We start from the raw sequence: 21,560 nt of genomic DNA on the forward strand, positions 1-21,560 counted from the left end.
AAGGGAGAGCTAGAAAGATAGCATTGCATCACATTACATGGCAATGCAATGCACAGTTGCTGAAGTTGAACCAAAATGAGCTTGTAATCTGGCTTCTGCAACTTTGAACATGAAAAATCCAATGAGGAGAAGAAAAGCAAAGCCAAAGAGTCCATCCCAAAATCCGACAAACAAGCAAAATGAACAAAAAACATTGAATTCAATTCTTTCTGATTTTAGAAACTGCATTAAAGAAGGGGTGCACCGGTCCTGGAGATACTGCAATACCAGGTCAATGCGTGGAGTGGACAGAGCAAGCTCTTTTTCCATCTCCCTGTTCTAAAAATCCATTTAATATATGGTCCCCAGATAGGGGACGTATCAGATATTAAACTGATAAGAACAGATACTACACTTGATCTTAGCCAAAAGGCCGAGAAGCGATAACCAGAATTGGTTTCAAACTACGGAGCCACCCAAGGATCCTGAAAAGTCCATTTGTGGAGATGAGCTCCTGGACTCCCGTTAAGAAGACATGTTGTCAACCTCTAGATCCCTTACATGCCTGCACTTTTCGGCTTGCTGCTGCTGCAATCCACGCGTTTTAGATCTGCATAACTCCACCTCTTTAAACACAGCACCTTCACCCCCTGCTGTTCCCACCCGCCTCAACACCGTTGGAAGGGAGGAGAACCAATTAAGGCGGGGGGTGGGGTGGAACGAGCAGCTGTCTACCCTTAGCAGGAGGGCTCCTGATTACATACCTCTCCTGCTGCTGCTGCTGCTGGCTGTCCAGCAGCAGACTGAAGGTGGCTGCTGCTGTGCACAGGTATATAAAGGCTCAGAGCCTATTATGACACGCGCAGCCAGCGTTCCATTGCCACATTCCATCTACTGCAGGCAGGATACCTGGCTGGCTGAATGTCGCTGAGAAGCTCACAGAGACCGCCATAAGCAACAGTTTAACAGAATGCCACAGACTAATCAACCAAACTTTTTGGGTTGGGTTCTCTTTTATAGTCTGCAGGCATTAAATGAAAGAAGTCAGTGTTCCAGCAGAAGGAGACAACGTTTCAGAAAAGGCATTGTAGCAAACCAAAAAAGAAATTTTAAGCGCAGCAGAGTAACCAGCGCACATACCTGTTAGCTCAGGTGAGTTTAAAAGGCTGCTGTTGATAACAAGGGCATTTGCTAAATAGATGGTGTGTGTGCAACAATATACTGAAAGGTCAATTATATTGTGCAGCTTATCTCACCACCTGTAGTTATTTAGGTGAAAGCTCCAAAATGCTTGCCTAATATGTCTGTTTATCCAAAAGGAAGTAAAAAGGGAGAGCTAGAAAGATAGCATTGCATCACATTACATGGCAATGCAATGCACAGTTGCTGAAGTTGAACCAAAATGAGCTTGTAATCTGGCTTCTGCAACTTTGAACATGAAAAATCCAATGAGGAGAAGAAAAGCAAAGCCAAAGAGTCCATCCCAAAATCTGACAAACAAGCAAAATGAACAAAAAACATTGAATTCAATTCTTTCTGATTTTAGAAACTGCATTAAAGAAGGGGTGCACCGGTCCTGGAGATACTGCAATACCAGGTCAATGCGTGGAGTGGACAGAGCAAGCTCTTTTTCCATCTCCCTGTTCTAAAAATCCATTTAATATATGGTCCCCAGATAGGGGACGTATCAGATATTAAACTGATAAGAACAGATACTACACTTGATCTTAGCCAAAAGGCCGAGAAGCGATAACCAGAATTGGTTTCAAACTACGGAGCCACCCAAGGATCCTGAAAAGTCCATTTGTGGAGATGAGCTCCTGGACTCCCGTTAAGAAGACATGTTGTCAACCTCTAGATCCCTTACATGCCTGCACTTTTCGGCTTGCTGCTGTTGCAATCCACGCGTTTTAGATCTGCATAACTCCACCTCTTTAAACACAGCACCTTCACCCCCTGCTGTTCCCACCCGCCTCAACACCGTTGGAAGGGAGGAGAACCAATTAAGGCGGGGGGTGGGGTGGAACGAGCAGCTGTCTACCCTTAGCAGGAGGGCTCCTGATTACATACCTCTCCTGCTGCTGCTGCTGCTGCTGGCTGTCCAGCAGCAGACTGAAGGTGGCTGCTGCTGTGCACAGGTATATAAAGGCTCAGAGCCTATTATGACACGCGCAGCCAGCGTTCCATTGCCACATTCCATCTACTGCAGGCAGGATACCTGGCTGGCTGAATGTCGCTGAGAAGCTCACAGAGACCGCCATAAGCAACAGTTTAACAGAATGCCACAGACTAATCAACCAAACTTTTTGGGTTGGGTTCTCTTTTATAGTCTGCAGGCATTAAATGAAAGAAGTCAGTGTTCCAGCAGAAGGAGACAACGTTTCAGAAAAGGCATTGTAGCAAACCAAAAAAGAAATTTTAAGCGCAGCAGAGTAACCAGCGCACATACCTGTTAGCTCAGGTGAGTTTAAAAGGCTGCTGTTGATAACAAGGGCATTTGCTAAATAGATGGTGTGTGTGCAACAATATACTGAAAGGTCAATTATATTGTGCAGCTTATCTCACCACCTGTAGTTATTTAGGTGAAAGCTCCAAAATGCTTGCCTAATATGTCTGTTTATCCAAAAGGAAGTAAAAAGGGAGAGCTAGAAAGATAGCATTGCATCACATTACATGGCAATGCAATGCACAGTTGCTGAAGTTGAACCAAAATGAGCTTGTAATCTGGCTTCTGCAACTTTCAACATGAAAAATCCAATGAGGAGAAGAAAAGCAAAGCCAAAGAGTCCATCCCAAAATCTGACAAACAAGCAAAATGAACAAAAAACATTGAATTCAATTCTTTCTGATTTTAGAAACTGCATTAAAGAAGGGGTGCACCGGTCCTGGAGATACTGCAATACCAGGTCAATGCGTGGAGTGGACAGAGCAAGCTCTTTTTCCATCTCCCTGTTCTAAAAATCCATTTAATATATGGTCCCCAGATAGGGGACGTATCAGATATTAAACTGATAAGAACAGATTTTTTTTTTTAATTTGGCTATCCCCTGCAGAGGGATAAAACCGTTTATTAAAACTTTAACAAATTACAAGCATAATTAGACAAATACCAAACGTTAAAAGACAAATGAAATTTACAAAACAAAAAAATACAAAGATTTTAAATAATTAGGTTCCATTGGTCAACAAGCCATTTTTTGGAAATATGTACATTCTTCTTTTTGTCAATTAAATAATAAGTATACATTTCACATAAACATAAACTTAAAACATCATTCACTGATAAAACATCTTGTTTAAAAATAGCAATGTTGCGCGCTTTCCAGAGAGATGACTTGGCGCAGTTCACTGTCTTCCAAGCCATTGTGTACTGGTCCATTGTGGGGCATTCCATAAGTCCGTATAGCACAGTTTTATATGTAAAGTCCTTGAGGTCTGCCACCCTTTCCAGTAAGGGGAGCAGTCTTCTCCAGAAATCCTTTGCAAAATTACATGTCCATAATAGATGTTCCACCGTTTCCTCTTCTTGGCATCCGGCTCTTGGGCAGATGGCAGACCTCACAAATCCTCTTCTGTATTGGAATGCCCGGCAAGGAAGACAGCGGTGCATGCAACTCCAAGCCAGATCTCTCTGTTCATTAAAAAGATAAAAAACGTTAATCATTTTCCAGATAGACATAGATTTGTCATCATCATATCTGTCAACATTACATATTTCCTCACTTTTACGTATTTCTTTAATTAGCTTCTTACTATTTCTTAATTCCTCTATTTTCTTAGTCCCTAAATTAAAATCGGACACTATTTTCCTTAAAATCTCATAATGCGTCGACAAATTAAAAGCATGGGGCACAGATATATTAACTTCATACCATCCAAACTTTCTCATAAAAAATCCTGTATTAAAACGCATAAAAAAGGACCAATAGTGATTCTTAAAAAGGGCATTAAAACAGTAAACGAACAGATAGATTAAAAGAAACCTATTAAAATCTGGAAAATCTTTACCACCTTTTACTTTTGATTTCATCACGATTTCTCTTTTCAGCTTTTCCATTTTTGAGTTCCAAAAGAAGGTAAAACAGGTTTTGGTTATCTTTTTTAAAACATTAACAGGCGGGGGGAAAACCATGCTAAGATACAATAAAAGAGGTAAAATCACCATCTTTAAAACCAATACTTTACCCTCCATTGTAAGTCTCCTCATGTTCCACATACATATTTTCGTATTTACTTTCTGTGTAATTGTTTCCCAACTATTATAACCATCATTATTTTCAGTGAATGATATACCTAAAATGGAAATGGATTCGGAGACATTAATTGGTACATCACGTAAAATCATCCCCCCAACACTTAAAATGTTACACTTATTAAAATTGATTTTAAAACCAGAAGCTAGACAAAAGGATTGCACTTGATGGAGAGTGGCCGTAAGTGATGGTGCATCTGTACACAAGACCGCCACGTCATCCATGTAGCCTACAACCTTGGCCTCCAAACCACCGCTTCCAGGCAGAGGGACACCGCATATCTGTTTATTTTGGCGTATTGCACATAACATTGGTTCCAGTGCACAGATAAACAGTAGGGGGGACAGAGGGCATCCCTGTTTCACCCCTGACCGTAAAAATACCTCTTGTGTCTTAAAACCATTCACTAAAATCTTACTTGTACAATCCTTGTAAAATGCTTTAAGCGATAGTAAAAACCCTTCTGGTATGCCCATTTTCTCTAAAACTTTAAAAAGATAAAAGTGTGAGACACGGTCAAATGCTTTTTCAAAATCAATAGATAAAATCGCCATTTTCCCCTTTCTGTCTTTCACATCCTCAATACAGTCTTTCACTAAATTCAGATTGTCCCATATACTGCGCCCCGGCACCCCACACACTTGATTAGAATGAATAACTTTGCTGATGACTTCTTTTAGACGATTTGCACAAATTTTAGCCATTATTTTATAGTCACAATTTAAAAGTGTTATTGGTCTCCAGTTTTCTAATTTTGATTTATCGCCTTTTTTGTATAGGAGGGAGACTTCACCTTTCTTCCAGGAATTTAATAAAACCTTATTATTAAAAACCTCAGTAAACAAATAAAACAAATCATCTTTTAAAATATCATAAAAACATACATAAAATTCTATTGGGATGCCATCAGGACCAGGGACCTTTCCAGTTGTAAAACTTTTAATAGTTTTTAACACTTCTTGTTCCGTTAAAACTTGGGATAAAAACTCTTGGGATGCGGGATCTAAAACAGCTGTTAGTCCTTGCAGCGAATCATCCATTAATTTATTATCTATATTTTTTCCATTAAAAAGATTAGAAAAAAAAACCTCAACTTTACCCAGCATATTTTTTATATTATTCTCACCATCTATATGGTCAATTATCACTTTTTCTTTTTTATTTTTCCTAAAAAAATATCTGGAACACTTTTCATTTTCTTCTATATGTTGTACTCTAGAACGAAAAATTATCTATTTTCCTTTTTGTTCTAGCCATTTTGAAATCTCTTCTTTTAAGTTTGAAATATCAAGTTGTACATCTATCCCATTGTCTCTGAGCTTAAATAATGTTTGTAGGCGGGTATTTAAAATTCTATATTCTTCATATTTTTCTTTGGCTCTACATATACTCTTTTTAATAAAAAAGTCTTTTATTTTTACTTTCATTCTATCCCACCATACACTCATAGTCTCATTTGTTTTTTTCCCTTTTCTACATTTCCTATAAAACTCAATAAAATCTGATAAAATCTGCGGGTCGGTTAAAAGGGATACGTTCATTTTCCAGCTTTTCTTACCACATTTTTTGTTGTCATTTACTTTTATGGTAAAGGATAAAAGTTTATGGTCTGAAAATATATTAGTTAAAACTTCACATTTGGCAGGTATTGTTTTATCTGAACCAAAAATAAAATCAATCCTAGAGCTACAATTAGCATTGCTCCAAGTGAAACCGGCATCCTCTGGGCTGTCACTATGACACTCTTTATATATGTCTATCAATTTAGCATCTTTGACTATATCATGTAGCATACCTGAGGTTTTATCGTAGTTCCTGCTTACAGAGCTGGAGCGCCGGTTTTCACCTTTTAAAACACAATTAAAATCCCCTGCTAAGATAAAAGGTTCAGAGTTATTAATAAATAATGGTAAAAGATCAAGCATTTCGGCTCTTTCATTTTTCTCTGGGGATCCATAAAAATTTAAAAACTGCCATCTAATACCATCAATAAAAGCTTTCACTAATAAAATACGACCTGGTAAAATTTCCTGAATAAAATCAATTAAAACGTTCCCTTTAAAAAGTATGGCTACACCCGCTGATCCTGCAGCATTCGATCCGGACCAGACAGATGGCCCACACTTCCACTCATCTTTATATTTTTGATATGACATTTCATGTGGGATATTACATTCTTGCAGAAAAAATACAGATGCAGTAAAACACGTAAAAAAATTAAAAAGAGCAGTTCTTCTCGTGTTAGATTTTATGCCTCTCACGTTGAGGGAAATACCTTTGAGTTCAGCCATCATTAGAAAATGTAGAAATTTTACTTAGGTAACTAAGAGCAACGGATTTACCTGTCCGATGAACCTGATCAGACCACTGGGCTTGCGCCTCCCTCCTCATCTGATAGTATCGTCACGAGAGTCTCCGTGGAGGAGGAAAGATTACCACATTTATATAAACCCGACGCTACACTGGCATAGCTCGGAGGGCTGGCTGGCAGAACCCGCTGGGTCTCCATTGGCTGGCCATGCAGTTCCTCATCAGGTGGGTCCCCGAGGGGTTCCGCCGCCCCTGTTTGACCTGTAGAAGGTCGTCCTATAGGAGGAGGTTGCGCACAAGGCAGAGCCTCTGACTCTTCAGAGGCAGCAAGATCCCGGTCCCCACCTGTAGCAGCGGAGACCGAAACCCCTGAGGGTCCAGCGTCCACGTCCCCTTCTGGAGAAGTGTCCATCTGTTCACCTCCTGCTGCCTCCTCCGAACCACCCTTTTTCTTTTTCTTAGGACCCACCTTTATCCACTCAGCACCCTCAGCACTAGGAGACCCAGACTGGGCATGGGCTTCTGTGTCGGCCTTTTGCCGGTCCCTTTTGACCTTACCAGTAGTGCCCTTCTGCTCCTTCTCAGCCCTCCTTTTGGACTCCCGCAGGTCCTGCAGCCAGGTTTTGGGATTTGGTATTTTACCTGTCATAGACTCTGGAGACACTTCACTATTTGGTACGCCCTTATTATCTCCAGAGGCTCCAGGTTGTTGTTCCTCCTCCTGAGGGGTGGTCTGATCTTTTGGTCCTTGGTCGGACGTCTTGGACTTCCCCTTTTGCTCATCTTCCCGAAATCTGTGAGGGCAAGAAAAATAAAAGTGACCTGGAGTCTGGCAAAAACTGCATTTCTTTTCCTTAGGGCATTCTTTTGTCTCATGTTCTTCACTAGCACAATTTCTACATGATACATGACAGTTTTCTTTTGAATGACCATAGCGCCCACAATTTCTGCAATATACTGGCATCCCAGAAAAGAAGAAATCCCCATTTGTTTGCCCAATTTTGAAACGGGCAGGGGGGAGCCGTATACCACCTGGTGTATTTGGATCTCTTGTACACTTCACAAGGAATTTCCACTTAGATGTCCATATGTTATATTCGTTTAATATCTTCCCAATACATTTAACACTTTTAAAATAAATTGCTAGAAATGACATTACTTCTGGAGCAGAAACAAAGGGCGAAAATATTTTTACAATAACCAGTCTTACCTCATCCAGGACGTGCTCAACAATTTGTATCCCTTTCAAAACAGGACTATTTTCAACTTTTTTTAACTTTTCTAGTACATCTCTAAAAATACCTTCTCCGGTGAATGTGATGTCATAGTCACCTCTTCTGGGATAATCCTGGATGGAGAGAATTTCATTCCTTTGTACGCCAAGAAGGTTCCTGAGCACGTCCTGGACTACATACCCTAATTTCCTCATATCCGAGCCACCCGCCGTGAAGTGAACTCGGATAGAGTTTTTTAGCCTCGCATAAAGAGGCACGAGGTTAGGGTCAACCTCCATGGAAAAACGCAACAAGGTTGCAAATTGCAGCCGCTTGCAATCTGCGCTCCCAGTGTTCTTGCAGCGAAAAACACCTGGAAGCTGGGGGATCGCAACTCGTTACCCTGGGACTAAGCCCTCTCCCTAATAGCAGCAAGCAGGTTAAGTCCACCAAAGTGGACGATCCTGCCAGGCCAAGGAGAGGGGTACCCGAGTGCCCTTCAACCACAATCTCCTGCAATAAAGCACTTGATCGTAGCCAAAAGGCCGAGAAGCGATAACCAGAATTGGTTTCAAACTACGGAGCCACCCAAGGATCCTGAAAAGTCCATTTGTGGAGATGAGCTCCTGGACTCCCGTTAAGAAGACATGTTGTCAACCTCTAGATCCCTTACATGCCTGCACTTTTCGGCTTGCTGCTGCTGCAATCCACGCGATTTAGATCTGCATAACTCCACCTCTTTAAACACAGCACCTTCACCCCCTGCTGTTCCCACCCGCCTCAACACCGTTGGAAGGGAGGAGAACCAATTAAGGCGGGGGGTGGGGTGGAACGAGCAGCTGTCTACCCTTAGCAGGAGGGCTCCTGATTACATACCTCTCCTGCTGCTGCTGCTGCTGGCTGTCCAGCAGCAGACTGAAGGTGGCTGCTGCTGTGCACAGGTATATAAAGGCTCAGAGCCTATTATGACACGCGCAGCCAGCGTTCCATTGCCACATTCCATCTACTGCAGGCAGGATACCTGGCTGGCTGAATGTCGCTGAGAAGCTCACAGAGACCGCCATAAGCAACAGTTTAACAGAATGCCACAGACTAATCAACCAAACTTTTTGGGTTGGGTTCTCTTTTATAGTCTGCAGGCATTAAATGAAAGAAGTCAGTGTTCCAGCAGAAGGAGACAACGTTTCAGAAAAGGCATTGTAGCAAACCAAAAAATAAATTTTAAGCGCAGCAGAGTAACCAGCGCACATACCTGTTAGCTCAGGTGAGTTTAAAAGGCTGCTGTTGATAACAAGGGCATTTGCTAAATAGATGGTGTGTGTGCAACAATATACTGAAAGGTCAATTATATTGTGCAGCTTATCTCACCACCTGTAGTTATTTAGGTGAAAGCTCCAAAATGCTTGCCTAATATGTCTGTTTATCCAAAAGGAAGTAAAAAGGGAGAGCTAGAAAGATAGCATTGCATCACATTACATGGCAATGCAAGGCACAGTTGCTGAAGTTGAACCAAAATGAGCTTGTAATCTGGCTTCTGCAACTTTGAACATGAAAAATCCAATGAGGAGAAGAAAAGCAAAGCCAAAGAGTCCATCCCAAAATCCGACAAACAAGCAAAATGAACAAAAAACATTGAATTCAATTCTTTCTGATTTTAGAAACTGCATTAAAGAAGGGGTGCACCGGTCCTGGAGATACTGCAATACCAGGTCAATGCGTGGAGTGGACAAAGCAAGCTCTTTTTCCATCTCCCTGTTCTAAAAATCCATTTAATATATGGTCCCCAGATAGGGGACGTATCAGATATTAAACTGATAAGAACAGATACTACACTGGATCTTAGCCAAAAGGCCGAGAAGCGATAACCAGAATTGGTTTCAAACTACGGAGCCACCCAAGGATCCTGAAAAGTCCATTTGTGGAGATGAGCTCCTGGACTCCCGTTAAGAAGACATGTTGTCAACCTCTAGATCCCTTACATGCCTGCACTTTTCGGCTTGCTGCTGCTGCAATCCACGCGTTTTAGATCTGCATAACTCCACCTCTTTAAACACAGCACCTTCACCCCCTGCTGTTCCCACCCGCCTCAACACCGTTGGAAGGGAGGAGAACCAATTAAGGCGGGGGGTGGGGTGGAACGAGTAGCTGTCTACCCTTAGCAGGAGGGCTCCTGATTACATACCTCTCCTGCTGCTGCTGCTGCTGGCTGTCCAGCAGCAGACTGAAGGTGGCTGCTGCTGTGCACAGGTATATAAAGGCTCAGAGCCTATTATGACACGCGCAGCCAGCGTTCCATTGCCACATTCCATCTACTGCAGGCAGGATACCTGGCTGGCTGAATGTCGCTGAGAAGCTCACAGAGACCGCCATAAGCAACAGTTTAACAGAATGCCACAGACTAATCAACCAAACTTTTTGGGTTGGGTTCTCTTTTATAGTCTGCAGGCATTAAATGAAAGAAGTCAGTGTTCCAGCAGAAGGAGACAACGTTTCAGAAAAGGCATTGTAGCAAACCAAAAAAGAAATTTTAAGCGCAGCAGAGTAACCAGCGCACATACCTGTTAGCTCAGGTGAGTTTAAAAGGCTGCTGTTGATAACAAGGGCATTTGCTAAATAGATGGTGTGTGTGCAACAATATACTGAAAGGTCAATTATATTGTGCAGCTTATCTCACCACCTGTAGTTATTTAGGTGAAAGCTCCAAAATGCTTGCCTAATATGTCTGTTTATCCAAAAGGAAGTAAAAAGGGAGAGCTAGAAAGATAGCATTGCATCACATTACATGGCAATGCAATGCACAGTTGCTGAAGTTGAACCAAAATGAGCTTGTAATCTGGCTTCTGCAACTTTGAACATGAAAAATCCAATGAGGAGAAGAAAAGCAAAGCCAAAGAGTCCATCCCAAAATCCGACAAACAAGCAAAATGAACAAAAAACATTGAATTCAATTCTTTCTGATTTTAGAAACTGCATTAAAGAAGGGGTGCACCGGTCCTGGAGATACTGCAATACCAGGTCAATGCGTGGAGTGGACAGAGCAAGCTCTTTTTCCATCTCCCTGTTCTAAAAATCCATTTAATATATGGTCCCCAGATAGGGGACGTATCAGATATTAAACTGATAAGAACAGATACTACACTTGATCTTAGCCAAAAGGCCGAGAAGCGATAACCAGAATTGGTTTCAAACTACGGAGCCACCCAAGGATCCTGAAAAGTCCATTTGTGGAGATGAGCTCCTGGACTCCCGTTAAGAAGACATGTTGTCAACCTCTAGATCCCTTACATGCCTGCACTTTTCGGCTTGCTGCTGCTGCAATCCACGCGTTTTAGATCTGCATAACTCCACCTCTTTAAACACAGCACCTTCACCCCCTGCTGTTCCCACCCGCCTCAACACCGTTGGAAGGGAGGAGAACCAATTAAGGCGGGGGGTGGGGTGGAACGAGCAGCTGTCTACCCTTAGCAGGAGGGCTCCTGATTACATACCTCTCCTGCTGCTGCTGGCTGTCCAGCAGCAGACTGAAGGTGGCTGCTGCTGTGCACAGGTATATAAAGGCTCAGAGCCTATTATGACACGCGCAGCCAGCGTTCCATTGCCACATTCCATCTACTGCAGGCAGGATACCTGGCTGGCTGAATGTCGCTGAGAAGCTCACAGAGACCGCCATAAGCAACAGTTTAACAGAATGCCACAGACTAATCAACCAAACTTTTTGGGTTGGGTTCTCTTTTATAGTCTGCAGGCATTAAATGAAAGAAGTCAGTGTTCCAGCAGAAGGAGACAACGTTTCAGAAAAGGCATTGTAGCAAACCAAAAAAGAAATTTTAAGCGCAGCAGAGTAACCAGCGCACATACCTGTTAGCTCAGGTGAGTTTAAAAGGCTGCTGTTGATAACAAGGGCATTTGCTAAATAGATGGTGTGTGTGCAACAATATACTGAAAGGTCAATTATATTGTGCAGCTTATCTCACCACCTGTAGTTATTTAGGTGAAAGCTCCAAAATGCTTGCCTAATATGTCTGTTTATCCAAAAGGAAGTAAAAAGGGAGAGCTAGAAAGATAGCATTGCATCACATTACATGGCAATGCAATGCACAGTTGCTGAAGTTGAACCAAAATGAGCTTGTAATCTGGCTTCTGCAACTTTGAACATGAAAAATCCAATGAGGAGAAGAAAAGCAAAGCCAAAGAGTCCATCCCAAAATCCGACAAACAAGCAAAATGAACAAAAAACATTGAATTCAATTCTTTCTGATTTTAGAAACTGCATTAAAGAAGGGGTGCACCGGTCCTGGAGATACTGCAATACCAGGTCAATGCGTGGAGTGGACAGAGCAAGCTCTTTTTCCATCTCCCTGTTCTAAAAATCCATTTAATATATGGTCCCCAGATAGGGGACGTATCAGATATTAAACTGATAAGAACAGATACTACACTTGATCTTAGCCAAAAGGCCGAGAAGCGATAACCAGAATTGGTTTCAAACTACGGAGCCACCCAAGGATCCTGAAAAGTCCATTTGTGGAGATGAGCTCCTGGACTCCCGTTAAGAAGACATGTTGTCAACCTCTAGATCCCTTACATGCCTGCACTTTTCGGCTTGCTGCTGCTGCAATCCACGCGTTTTAGATCTGCATAACTCCACCTCTTTAAACACAGCACCTTCACCCCCTGCTGTTCCCACCCGCCTCAACACCGTTGGAAGGGAGGAGAACCAATTAAGGCGGGGGGTGGGGTGGAACGAGCAGCTGTCTACCCTTAGCAGGAGGGCTCCTGATTACATACCTCTCCTGCTGCTGCTGCTGCTGGCTGTCCAGCAACAGACTGAAGGTGGCTGCTGCTGTGCACAGGTATATAAAGGCTCAGAGCCTATTATGACACGCGCAACCAGCGTTCCATTGCCACATTCCATCTACTGCAGGCAGGATACCTGGCTGGCTGAATGTCGCTGAGAAGCTCACAGAGACCGCCATAAGCAACAGTTTAACAGAATGCCACAGACTAATCAACCAAACTTTTTGGGTTGGGTTCTCTTTTATAGTCTGCAGGCATTAAATGAAAGAAGTCAGTGTTCCAGCAGAAGGAGACAACGTTTCAGAAAAGGCATTGTAGCAAACCAAAAAAGAAATTTTAAGCGCAGCAGAGTAACCAGCGCACATACCTGTTAGCTCAGGTGAGTTTAAAAGGCTGCTGTTGATAACAAGGGCATTTGCTAAATAGATGGTGTGTGTGCAACAATATACTGAAAGGTCAATTATATTGTGCAGCTTATCTCACCACCTGTAGTTATTTAGGTGAAAGCTCCAAAATGCTTGCCTAATATGTCTGTTTATCCAAAAGGAAGTAAAAAGGGAGAGCTAGAAAGATAGCATTGCATCACATTACATGGCAATGCAATGCACAGTTGCTGAAGTTGAACCAAAATGAGCTTGTAATCTGGCTTCTGCAACTTTGAACATGAAAAATCCAATGAGGAGAAGAAAAGCAAAGCCAAAGAGTCCATCCCAAAATCTGACAAACAAGCAAAATGAACAAAAAACATTGAATTCAATTCTTTCTGATTTTAGAAACTGCATTAAAGAAGGGGTGCACCGGTCCTGGAGATACTGCAATACCAGGTCAATGCGTGGAGTGGACAGAGCAAGCTCTTTTTCCATCTCCCTGTTCTAAAAATCCATTTAATATATGGTCCCCAGATAGGGGACGTATCAGATATTAAACTGATAAGAACAGATACTACACTTGATCTTAGCCAAAAGGCCGAGAAGCGATAACCAGAATTGGTTTCAAACTACGGAGCCACCCAAGGATCCTGAAAAGTCCATTTGTGGAGATGAGCTCCTGGACTCCCGTTAAGAAGACATGTTGTCAACCTCTAGATCCCTTACATGCCTGCACTTTTCGGCTTGCTGCTGCTGCAATCCACGCGTTTTAGATCTGCATAACTCCACCTCTTTAAACACAGCACCTTCACCCCCTGCTGTTCCCACCCGCCTCAACACCGTTGGAAGGGAGGAGAACCAATTAAGGCGGGGGGTGGGGTGGAACGAGCAGCTGTCTACCCTTAGCAGGAGGGCTCCTGATTACATACCTCTCCTGCTGCTGCTGCTGCTGGCTGTCCAGCAGCAGACTGAAGGTGGCTGCTGCTGTGCACAGGTATATAAAGGCTCAGAGCCTATTATGACACGCGCAGCCAGCGTTCCATTGCCACATTCCATCTACTGCAGGCAGGATACCTGGCTGGCTGAATGTCGCTGAGAAGCTCACAGAGACCGCCATAAGCAACAGTTTAACAGAATGCCACAGACTAATCAACCAAACTTTTTGGGTTGGGTTCTCTTTTATAGTCTGCAGGCATTAAATGAAAGAAGTCAGTGTTCCAGCAGAAGGAGACAACGTTTCAGAAAAGGCATTGTAGCAAACCAAAAAAGAAATTTTAAGCGCAGCAGAGTAACCAGCGCACATACCTGTTAGCTCAGGTGAGTTTAAAAGGCTGCTGTTGATAACAAGGGCATTTGCTAAATAGATGGTGTGTGTGCAACAATATACTGAAAGGTCAATTATATTGTGCAGCTTATCTCACCACCTGTAGTTATTTAGGTGAAAGCTCCAAAATGCTTGCCTAATATGTCTGTTTATCCAAAAGGAAGTAAAAAGGGAGAGCTAGAAAGATAGCATTGCATCACATTACATGGCAATGCAATGCACAGTTGCTGAAGTTGAACCAAAATGAGCTTGTAATCTGGCTTCTGCAACTTTGAACATGAAAAATCCAATGAGGAGAAGAAAAGCAAAGCCAAAGAGTCCATCCCAAAATCCGACAAACAAGCAAAATGAACAAAAAACATTGAATTCAATTCTTTCTGATTTTAGAAACTGCATTAAAGAAGGGGTGCACCGGTCCTGGAGATACTGCAATACCAGGTCAATGCGTGGAGTGGACAGAGCAAGCTCTTTTTCCATCTCCCTGTTCTAAAAATCCATTTAATATATGGTCCCCAGATAGGGTACGTATCAGATATTAAACTGATAAGAACAGATACTACACTTGATCTTAGCCAAAAGGCCGAGAAGCGATAACCAGAATTGGTTTCAAACTACGGAGCCACCCAAGGATCCTGAAAAGTCCATTTGTGGAGATGAGCTCCTGGACTCCCGTTAAGAAGACATGTTGTCAACCTCTAGATCCCTTACATGCCTGCACTTTTCGGCTTGCTGCTGCTGCAATCCACGCGTTTTAGATCTGCATAACTCCACCTCTTTAAACACAGCACCTTCACCCCCTGCTGTTCCCACCCGCCTCAACACCGTTGGAAGGGAGGAGAACCAATTAAGGCGGGGGGTGGGGTGGAACGAGCAGCTGTCTACCCTTAGCAGGAGGGCTCCTGATTACATACCTCTCCTGCTGCTGCTGCTGCTGGCTGTCCAGCAGCAGACTGAAGGTGGCTGCTGCTGTGCACAGGTATATAAAGGCTCAGAGCCTATTATGACACGCGCAGCCAGCGTTCCATTGCCACATTCCATCTACTGCAGGCAGGATACCTGGCTGGCTGAATGTCGCTGAGAAGCTCACAGAGACCGCCATAAGCAACAGTTTAACAGAATGCCACAGACTAATCAACCAAACTTTTTGGGTTGGGTTCTCTTTTATAGTCTGCAGGCATTAAATGAAAGAAGTCAGTGTTCCAGCAGAAGGAGACAACGTTTCAGAAAAGGCATTGTAGCAAACCAAAAAAGAAATTTTAAGCGCAGCAGAGTAACCAGCGCACATACCTGTTAGCTCAGGTGAGTTTAAAAGGCTGCTGTTGATAACAAGGGCATTTGCTAAATAGATGGTGTGTGTGCAACAATATACTGAAAGGTCAATTATATTGTGCAGCTTATCTCACCACCTGTAGTTATTTAGGTGAAAGCTCCAAAATGCTTGCCTAATATGTCTGTTTATCCAAAAGGAAGTAAAAAGGGAGAGCTAGAAAGATAGCATTGCATCACATTACATGGCAATGCAATGCACAGTTGCTGAAGTTGAACCAAAATGAGCTTGTAATCTGGCTTCTGCAACTTTGAACATGAAAAATCCAATGAGGAGAAGAAAAGCAAAGCCAAAGAGTCCATCCCAAAATCCGACAAACAAGCAAAATGAACAAAAAACATTGAATTCAATTCTTTCTGATTTTAGAAACTGCATTAAAGAAGGGGTGCACCGGTCCTGGAGATACTGCAATACCAGGTCAATGCGTGGAGTGGACAGAGCAAGCTCTTTTTCCATCTCCCTGTTCTAAAAATCCATTTAATATATGGTCCCCAGATAGGGTACGTATCAGATATTAAACTGATAAGAACAGATACTACACTTGATCTTAGCCAAAAGGCCGAGAAGCGATAACCAGAATTGGTTTCAAACTACGGAGCCACCCAAGGATCCTGAAAAGTCCATTTGTGGAGATGAGCTCCTGGACTCCCGTTAAGAAGACATGTTGTCAACCTCTAGATCCCTTACATGCCTGCACTTTTCGGCTTGCTGCTGCTGCAATCCACGCGTTTTAGATCTGCATAACTCCACCTCTTTAAACACAGCACCTTCACCCCCTGCTGTTCCCACCCGCCTCAACACCGTTGGAAGGGAGGAGAACCAATTAAGGCGGGGGGTGGGGTGGAACGAGCAGCTGTCTACCCTTAGCAGGAGGGCTCCTGATTACATACCTCTCCTGCTGCTGCTGCTGCTGGCTGTCCAGCAGCAGACTGAAGGTGGCTGCTGCTGTGCACAGGTATATAAAGGCTCAGAGCCTATTATGACACGCGCAGCCAGCGTTCCATTGCCACATTCCATCTACTGCAGGCAGGATACCTGGCTGGCTGAATGTCGCTGAGAAGCTCACAGAGACCGCCATAAGCAACAGTTTAACAGAATGCCACAGACTAATCAACCAAACTTTTTGGGTTGGGTTCTCTTTTATAGTCTGCAGGCATTAAATGAAAGAAGTCAGTGTTCCAGCAGAAGGAGACAACGTTTCAGAAAAGGCATTGTAGCAAACCAAAAAAGAAATTTTAAGCGCAGCAGAGTAACCAGCGCACATACCTGTTAGCTCAGGTGAGTTTAAAAGGCTGCTGTTGATAACAAGGGCATTTGCTAAATAGATGGTGTGTGTGCAACAATATACTGAAAGGTCAATTATATTGTGCAGCTTATCTCACCACCTGTAGTTATTTAGGTGAAAGCTCCAAAATGCTTGCCTAATATGTCTGTTTATCCAAAAGGAAGTAAAAAGGGAGAGCTAGAAAGATAGCATTGCATCACATTACATGGCAATGCAAGGCACAGTTGCTGAAGTTGAACCAAAATGAGCTTGTAATCTGGCTTCTGCAACTTTGAACATGAAAAATCCAATGAGGAGAAGAAAAGCAAAGCCAAAGAGTCCATCCCAAAATCCGACAAACAAGCAAAATGAACAAAAAACATTGAATTCAATTCTTTCTGATTTTAGAAACTGCATTAAAGAAGGGGTGCACCGGTCCTGGAGATACTGCAATACCAGGTCAATGCGTGGAGTGGACAAAGCAAGCTCTTTTTCCATCTCCCTGTTCTAAAAATCCATTTAATATATGGTCCCCAGATAGGGGACGTATCAGATATTAAACTGATAAGAACAGATACTACACTGGATCTTAGCCAAAAGGCCGAGAAGCGATAACCAGAATTGGTTTCAAACTACGGAGCCACCCAAGGATCCTGAAAAGTCCATTTGTGGAGATGAGCTCCTGGACTCCCGTTAAGAAGACATGTTGTCAACCTCTAGATCCCTTACATGCCTGCACTTTTCGGCTTGCTGCTGCTGCAATCCACGCGTTTTAGATCTGCATAACTCCACCTCTTTAAACACAGCACCTTCACCCCCTGCTGTTCCCACCCGCCTCAACACCGTTGGAAGGGAGGAGAACCAATTAAGGCGGGGGGTGGGGTGGAACGAGTAGTTGTCTACCCTTAGCAGGAGGGCTCCTGATTACATACCTCTCCTGCTGCTGCTGCTGCTGGCTGTCCAGCAGCAGACTGAAGGTGGCTGCTGCTGTGCACAGGTATATAAAGGCTCAGAGCCTATTATGACACGCGCAGCCAGCGTTCCATTGCCACATTCCATCTACTGCAGGCAGGATACCTGGCTGGCTGAATGTCGCTGAGAAGCTCACAGAGACCGCCATAAGCAACAGTTTAACAGAATGCCACAGACTAATCAACCAAACTTTTTGGGTTGGGTTCTCTTTTATAGTCTGCAGGCATTAAATGAAAGAAGTCAGTGTTCCAGCAGAAGGAGACAACGTTTCAGAAAAGGCATTGTAGCAAACCAAAAAAGAAATTTTAAGCGCAGCAGAGTAACCAGCGCACATACCTGTTAGCTCAGGTGAGTTTAAAAGGCTGCTGTTGATAACAAGGGCAATTGCTAAATAGATGGTGTGTGTGCAACAATATACTGAAAGGTCAATTATATTGTGCAGCTTATCTCACCACCTGTAGTTATTTAGGTGAAAGCTCCAAAATGCTTGCCTAATATGTCTGTTTATCCAAAAGGAAGTAAAAAGGGAGAGCTAGAAAGATAGCATTGCATCACATTACATGGCAATGCAATGCACAGTTGCTGAAGTTGAACCAAAATGAGCTTGTAATCTGGCTTCTGCAACTTTGAACATGAAAAATCCAATGAGGAGAAGAAAAGCAAAGCCAAAGAGTCCATCCCAAAATCCGACAAACAAGCAAAATGAACAAAAAACATTGAATTCAATTCTTTCTGATTTTAGAAACTGCATTAAAGAAGGGGTGCACCGGTCCTGGAGATACTGCAATACCAGGTCAATGCGTGGAGTGGACAGAGCAAGCTCTTTTTCCATCTCCCTGTTCTAAAAATCCATTTAATATATGGTCCCCAGATAGGGGACGTATCAGATATTAAACTGATAAGAACAGATACTACACTTGATCTTAGCCAAAAGGCCGAGAAGCGATAACCAGAATTGGTTTCAAACTACGGAGCCACCCAAGGATCCTGAAAAGTCCATTTGTGGAGATGAGCTCCTGGACTCCCGTTAAGAAGACATGTTGTCAACCTCTAGATCCCTTACATGCCTGCACTTTTCGGCTTGCTGCTGCTGCAATCCACGCGTTTTAGATCTGCATAACTCCACCTCTTTAAACACAGCACCTTCACCCCCTGCTGTTCCCACCCGCCTCAACACCGTTGGAAGGGAGGAGAACCAATTAAGGCGGGGGGTGGGGTGGAACGAGCAGCTGTCTACCCTTAGCAGGAGGGCTCCTGATTACATACCTCTCCTGCTGCTGCTGCTGCTGGCTGTCCAGCAGCAGACTGAAGGTGGCTGCTGCTGTGCACAGGTATATAAAGGCTCAGAGCCTATTATGACACGCGCAGCCAGCGTTCCATTGCCACATTCCATCTACTGCAGGCAGGATACCTGGCTGGCTGAATGTCGCTGAGAAGCTCACAGAGACCGCCATAAGCAACAGTTTAACAGAATGCCACAGACTAATCAACCAAACTTTTTGGGTTGGGTTCTCTTTTATAGTCTGCAGGCATTAAATGAAAGAAGTCAGTGTTCCAGCAGAAGGAGACAACGTTTCAGAAAAGGCATTGTAGCAAACCAAAAAAGAAATTTTAAGCGCAGCAGAGTAACCAGCGCACATACCTGTTAGCTCAGGTGAGTTTAAAAGGCTGCTGTTGATAACAAGGGCAATTGCTAAATAGATGGTGTGTGTGCAACAATATACTGAAAGGTCAATTATATTGTGCAGCTTATCTCACCACCTGTAGTTATTTAGGTGAAAGCTCCAAAATGCTTGCCTAATATGTCTGTTTATCCAAAAGGAAGTAAAAAGGGAGAGCTAGAAAGATAGCATTGCATCACATTACATGGCAATGCAATGCACAGTTGCTGAAGTTGAACCAAAATGAGCTTGTAATCTGGCTTCTGCAACTTTGAACATGAAAAATCCAATGAGGAGAAGAAAAGCAAAGCCAAAGAGTCCATCCCAAAATCCGACAAACAAGCAAAATGAACAAAAAACATTGAATTCAATTCTTTCTGATTTTAGAAACTGCATTAAAGAAGGGGTGCACCGGTCCTGGAGATACTGCAATACCAGGTCAATGCGTGGAGTGGACAGAGCAAGCTCTTTTTCCATCTCCCTGTTCTAAAAATCCATTTAATATATGGTCCCCAGATAGGGGACGTATCAGATATTAAACTGATAAGAACAGATACTACACTTGATCTTAGCCAAAAGGCCGAGAAGCGATAACCAGAATTGGTTTCAAACTACGGAGCCACCCAAGGATCCTGAAAAGTCCATTTGTGGAGATGAGCTCCTGGACTCCCGTTAAGAAGACATGTTGTCAACCTCTAGATCCCTTACATGCCTGCACTTTTCGGCTTGCTGCTGCTGCAATCCACGCGTTTTAGATCTGCATAACTCCACCTCTTTAAACACAGCACCTTCACCCCCTGCTGTTCCCACCCGCCTCAACACCGTTGGAAGGGAGGAGAACCAATTAAGGCGGGGGGTGGGGTGGAACGAGCAGCTGTCTACCCTTAGCAGGAGGGCTCCTGATTACATACCTCTCCTGCTGCTGCTGCTGCTGGCTGTCCAGCAGCAGACTGAAGGTGGCTGCTGCTGTGCACAGGTATATAAAGGCTCAGAGCCTATTATGACACGCGCAGCCAGCGTTCCATTGCCACATTCCATCTACTGCAGGCAGGATACCTGGCTGGCTGAATGTCGCTGAGAAGCTCACAGAGACCGCCATAAGCAACAGTTTAACAGAATGCCACAGACTAATCAACCAAACTTTTTGGGTTGGGTTCTCTTTTATAGTCTGCAGGCATTAAATGAAAGAAGTCAGTGTTCCAGCAGAAGGAGACAACGTTTCAGAAAAGGCATTGTAGCAAACCAAAAAAGAAATTTTAAGCGCAGCAGAGTAACCAGCGCACATACCTGTTAGCTCAGGTGAGTTTAAAAGGCTGCTGTTGATAACAAGGGCATTTGCTAAATAGATGGTGTGTGTGCAACAATATACTGAAAGGTCAATTATATTGTGCAGCTTATCTCACCACCTGTAGTTATTTAGGTGAAAGCTCCAAAATGCTTGCCTAATATGTCTGTTTATCCAAAAGGAAGTAAAAAGGGAGAGCTAGAAAGATAGCATTGCATCACATTACATGGCAATGCAATGCACAGTTGCTGAAGTTGAACCAAAATGAGCTTGTAATCTGGCTTCTGCAACTTTGAACATGAAAAATCCAATGAGGAGAAGAAAAGCAAAGCCAAAGAGTCCATCCCAAAATCCGACAAACAAGCAAAATGAACAAAAAACATTGAATTCAATTCTTTCTGATTTTAGAAACTGCATTAAAGAAGGGGTGCACCGGTCCTGGAGATACTGCAATACCAGGTCAATGCGTGGAGTGGACAGAGCAAGCTCTTTTTCCATCTCCCTGTTCTAAAAATCCATTTAATATATGGTCCCCAGATAGGGTACGTATGAGATATTAAACTGATAAGAACAGATACTACACTTGATCTTAGCCAAAAGGCCGAGAAGCGATAACCAGAATTGGTTTCAAACTACGGAGCCACCCAAGGATCCTGAAAAGTCCATTTGTGGAGATGAGCTCCTGGACTCCCGTTAAGAAGACATGTTGTCAACCTCTAGATCCCTTACATGCCTGCACTTTTCGGCTTGCTGCTGCTGCAATCCACGCGTTTTAGATCTGCATAACTCCACCTCTTTAAACACAG

General features: G+C 43.3%; 13 non-coding genes across 13 annotated transcripts; all 13 read right to left on the reverse strand.

Annotated features, from left to right (window-relative positions):
- Nucleotides 1-233: 233 nt before the first annotated feature.
- Nucleotides 234-424, reverse strand: LOC141229826 (U2 spliceosomal RNA). The gene has a single exon (XR_012296446.1). It is a non-coding gene; the product is annotated as a U2 spliceosomal RNA (small nuclear RNA).
- Nucleotides 425-1,539: 1,115 nt separating this feature from the next.
- On the reverse strand, nt 1,540-1,730 carry LOC141229828 (U2 spliceosomal RNA). Its single transcript, XR_012296448.1, has one exon. It is a non-coding gene; the product is annotated as a U2 spliceosomal RNA (small nuclear RNA).
- Nucleotides 1,731-2,848: 1,118 nt separating this feature from the next.
- On the reverse strand, nt 2,849-3,038 carry LOC141229961 (U2 spliceosomal RNA). The gene has a single exon (XR_012296576.1). It is a non-coding gene; the product is annotated as a U2 spliceosomal RNA (small nuclear RNA).
- A 6,390-nt stretch (nt 3,039-9,428) lies between these two features.
- On the reverse strand, nt 9,429-9,619 carry LOC141229933 (U2 spliceosomal RNA). The gene has a single exon (XR_012296550.1). It is a non-coding gene; the product is annotated as a U2 spliceosomal RNA (small nuclear RNA).
- Nucleotides 9,620-10,734: 1,115 nt separating this feature from the next.
- On the reverse strand, nt 10,735-10,925 carry LOC141229829 (U2 spliceosomal RNA). The gene has a single exon (XR_012296449.1). It is a non-coding gene; the product is annotated as a U2 spliceosomal RNA (small nuclear RNA).
- Nucleotides 10,926-12,034: 1,109 nt separating this feature from the next.
- LOC141229830 (U2 spliceosomal RNA) lies at nt 12,035-12,225 on the reverse strand. Its single transcript, XR_012296450.1, has one exon. It is a non-coding gene; the product is annotated as a U2 spliceosomal RNA (small nuclear RNA).
- Nucleotides 12,226-13,340: 1,115 nt separating this feature from the next.
- On the reverse strand, nt 13,341-13,531 carry LOC141229831 (U2 spliceosomal RNA). The gene has a single exon (XR_012296451.1). It is a non-coding gene; the product is annotated as a U2 spliceosomal RNA (small nuclear RNA).
- Nucleotides 13,532-14,646: 1,115 nt separating this feature from the next.
- LOC141229926 (U2 spliceosomal RNA) lies at nt 14,647-14,837 on the reverse strand. Its single transcript, XR_012296543.1, has one exon. It is a non-coding gene; the product is annotated as a U2 spliceosomal RNA (small nuclear RNA).
- Nucleotides 14,838-15,952: 1,115 nt separating this feature from the next.
- On the reverse strand, nt 15,953-16,143 carry LOC141229927 (U2 spliceosomal RNA). The gene has a single exon (XR_012296544.1). It is a non-coding gene; the product is annotated as a U2 spliceosomal RNA (small nuclear RNA).
- Nucleotides 16,144-17,258: 1,115 nt separating this feature from the next.
- LOC141229934 (U2 spliceosomal RNA) lies at nt 17,259-17,449 on the reverse strand. Its single transcript, XR_012296551.1, has one exon. It is a non-coding gene; the product is annotated as a U2 spliceosomal RNA (small nuclear RNA).
- Nucleotides 17,450-18,564: 1,115 nt separating this feature from the next.
- Nucleotides 18,565-18,755, reverse strand: LOC141229832 (U2 spliceosomal RNA). The gene has a single exon (XR_012296452.1). It is a non-coding gene; the product is annotated as a U2 spliceosomal RNA (small nuclear RNA).
- A 1,115-nt stretch (nt 18,756-19,870) lies between these two features.
- LOC141229833 (U2 spliceosomal RNA) lies at nt 19,871-20,061 on the reverse strand. Its single transcript, XR_012296453.1, has one exon. It is a non-coding gene; the product is annotated as a U2 spliceosomal RNA (small nuclear RNA).
- Nucleotides 20,062-21,176: 1,115 nt separating this feature from the next.
- On the reverse strand, nt 21,177-21,367 carry LOC141229947 (U2 spliceosomal RNA). Its single transcript, XR_012296562.1, has one exon. It is a non-coding gene; the product is annotated as a U2 spliceosomal RNA (small nuclear RNA).
- Nucleotides 21,368-21,560: the final 193 nt, after the last annotated feature.

Source organism: Phyllobates terribilis, unplaced genomic scaffold (genome assembly GCF_046119375.1).
Source record: "Phyllobates terribilis strain yellow unplaced genomic scaffold, ASM4611937v1 Scaffold_488__1_contigs__length_1352022, whole genome shotgun sequence".
Lineage (NCBI taxonomy): Eukaryota > Metazoa > Chordata > Amphibia > Anura > Dendrobatidae > Phyllobates > Phyllobates terribilis.